Source organism: Cricetulus griseus, chromosome 8, assembly GCF_003668045.3.
Source record: "Cricetulus griseus strain 17A/GY chromosome 8, alternate assembly CriGri-PICRH-1.0, whole genome shotgun sequence".
In the NCBI taxonomy this organism is placed as follows: domain Eukaryota; kingdom Metazoa; phylum Chordata; class Mammalia; order Rodentia; family Cricetidae; genus Cricetulus; species Cricetulus griseus.
This window is the reverse complement of record NC_048601.1, coordinates 21,444,368-21,448,007: the sequence shown is the minus strand read 5'-3', so window position 1 is coordinate 21,448,007 and position 3,640 is coordinate 21,444,368.

Below are 3,640 nucleotides of genomic sequence, written 5' to 3'. Positions count from 1 at the left end.
AGGTGCTTTCCCACACAAGCATGTACAGACGTGGTACAGGTACAGTTCCTGGTACCCATGTGAACCACGCTGGGCACAGCAGCATACACTTGTAATCCCAGTTCTGGAGATAGGGAGACGGGATCCCTGCAGTTCACTGGCAAGTTAAGATTAGCAGAACTGGCAAGCCTCAGGCCAATGGGAGACCCCTTCTCAAACAAGGTGGATAGCTCCTGAGGAATGACACCCAAGGTTATTTTCTGGCAGCCACACAAGCACACACACACACACACACACACACACACACGAGAGAGAGCGAGAGCGAGGACAACAAAAAAGACGTGGTCATGGTGAGGCCCCAGGTCCAAATTCCGGTACTTCACAAACAGAAAGAAAAGATAATGCTTCAATATACTTATCCTTATTTAAAAGATGCACCCAGGATGCAGAAAGAACCACACAGGAAAAAGAAAAACAAAGCCGAAAGCCTTAACAATAAGTTATAAATGTGAACTAGAGGTTTGAACCAACACTAAACAAAAGAAATATTCAAGAAACAAACAGAAGAAAACTTCCTCAATTTCATTTGTAATGCAAATTACAGCCACAATTAGTAGCATTGTCCACACTAGAGCTGCTAAAATTAAAGCCTGAAAATACAAAATGTTGCCTGGGATTCAGAACAAAGAAACACCCCTACACAGATAATGAGAATACTAGTGGTTAAACATTTTGTTTTTAAACATAACCGTCCCAGATTGCCCTCAAATTTATCTGTTTCCTGACTCAGTGTTGGAATACAGGACTGCAGTACCATGCCTGGGTACTTAAATCACTCTGGAAAAAGTTTAGCATTATCTAGTAAAGTGATAATTTAACACCCACATATATAGAAAAGACATATGACATTACTACATACATTATCTCCAAAATGAAACAAATTATATTGTTAAGGAATACATACCCATTCATAGAAACTACAAAGAAAAACAAGGGGACTGTGGATAGAGCTCAGTGGAGTACTTCCCTATCTTGCACTCTTCCCTAGGGTTGAGACACAGCATGGCATAAACTGAGCATGTAGCCTGTGTCTGTCATCCCAGTGTTCAGGAGGTGGAGGCAGAAAGATACAGGCATTCAGGCTGCTTCTGAGCTACATAGGCAGTTTGGGCTACGTGAGACGCTGTCTAAAAAAAAAAAAAGAAAAAAGAAAAGAAAAGGAAGCTGCTAGTAGTATCACCTTTAATCCCAGCACTTGGCAGGTGGATATCTGTGAGTTTGAGGCTAGCCTGGTCTACAGATCAAGTTTCAGGGCAAGCAGAGCTATATAGTGAGAGACCCTGTCTAATAAGAGAGAGAGAGAGAGAGAGAGAGAGAGAGAGAGAGAGAGAGAGGAGAGAAGAGAGAGAGAGAAAAGAACAAGGAAGTAGTTTTCATAAAAAATCATTATGCTACCTCACACTAGTGAGGCATGAAAAACATAATTGGGCAGGACACTGTCTTTTGAACCACATACAAAGCTGTTTTTATTACGGTGATTATACAGTGTGAATGCTGTTACTCAGTTTATAACCATTCCCTCTCTAAGTACTCATTATTTTTTATGTTTTGCTACCTTTATATTTCTGTCTATTACATTTCAAAATAAGAAAGGCTTTCAGAAACATTTCATTCAGGGCTGGAAAGACAGCTCTAGAGTTAAGAAACGTATCATTCTTGTAGAGGATCAGGGTTTGGTTCCTGGCACCTACATCAGCTGGCTCACAGCTGCCAGTTCCAAGGGATCTGATGCCCTCTTTTGACTTCTGCACGCCCTGCATGCACATGGCACACAAAGTCATGCAGGTACACACATATGCACATAATAAAACACATAAACCTTTTAAAAAAGAAGTGATAGACTGGAAAAAAATGAGTAAACACTCCTTCATGATAGAAACTCTAGGAATGTAGAAGAGCCTTCCTTAATTTGTAATAAACATATTCATTGTTCATTTGTTTTTTTGTCTTTTCAGACAGGGTTTCTATAGGCACCCACAAATGTGGGGATATACATACATACATATAAATATAATAAATTATAAAACAAACAATGCCTAAATAAATAGAAAGGTAGGTTAAATCCATATCATGAAATTTCAATGTCAAAAAGAAGTGGTTATGGGCCATGGTAGTGTACCCCTTTAATCCCGGCACTCGGGAGGCAGAGGCAGGCAGATCTTTGTGAGTTCAAGGCCAGCCTGGTCTACAAATTGAGTTTTAGGATAGGCAGAGCCACACAGAGAAACCCTGTCTTGGAAAAAAAAAAGAAGAAAGGAAAAGGAAGGAAGGAAAAAGGAAGAGGAAGGGAAGGGGGAGGGAGGGAGGGAAGGAGGGAGGGAGGAGGGAGGGAGGGAGGGAGGAAAGGTTGGGGCTGGAGACTTGGCTCAACAGTTAAGAGCACTTGCTGATCTAGCAGAGGACAGATGCAGGTTTGGTTCCCACAACCTAAACAGTGGCTCACCACTCTCTGTAACCCCATCCCAGGGAATCTGGTGACTTCTTCCAGCTTCTGCAGGGAGTAGGCACACACATGATGATTATACATACATTCAGGAAAAACTCATAAAATACAATAAATATATCTTTTTAAAAAGTTCAAGACCACCTTGGGATATTTTTATTTATATTTATTTATTTTATCTGTATGAGTATTTTGTCTGCATACCACATGTGTGCCTGGTGTCCAAGGAGGCCGGAATTGGGATGCCTGGGACTGGTGTTACAGATGATGGTGAGCTGCCATGTGTATCCTGGGAATCGAACTTGAGTCCTTTGCAAGAGCAACGAGTAATCTCTCTCTTTTATTTTATTTTTATTTGGCTTTTTTCGAGACAGGGTTTCTCTGTGTAGCTCTAGCTGTCCTGGAACTCACTCTGTAGACCAGGCTGGCCTCAGACTCAGAGATCCGCCTGCCTCTGCCTCCTGAGTGCTGGGATTAAAGATGTGTGCCACCACTCTCTGGTTAAGAGTCCATTTATTAAAAGATGAAATGTTGAGGCTGGAGAGATGGTTCAACAGTTAAGAGCACAAACTGCTCTTCCAGTGGACCCAGCACCCATATCAGGCAGCTTACAACTCCCTGTTATTCTAGGTCTGGGGGAGTCTCTCTCCTCCAGCCTCCCTGGGTACCTGAACTCAGGTGTACATATCCAGATATTGCATGCCTATAATTAATTTATATTTATTTGTTTATTTTTAGACAGGTTAACTCTCCATATCCCTGGCTGTCCTAGAACTTGCTCTGTAGACTAGATAAAGATCCACCTACCTCTGCCTCCCAAGTGCTGGGATTAAAAGCATGCACCATCACCACCCAGCTCAAATCTTTTTTTTAAAGAAGAAATGTTTAAGAAGGGGTAAGTAGATAGTTACACAGAAAGACAAGATGAAGACAAACGACAGAGATGGAAATAATATTGGAAAGTTATCAGGAACAAATATATTTCGAACCTAGAAACTAAATGATCTCCTGGGGAATGACCGTTGACATAAGATAGAGCAAGCCATTGATGGGAGAGGAACCAGCAATGAGACTAGGAGGGAGAGGTGGGAACAACCAGAATAGTAGAGTGTCAAAAAGAAAGTCCTGGGGGGGCGGGGCTAGAGAGAGATGGCTCAA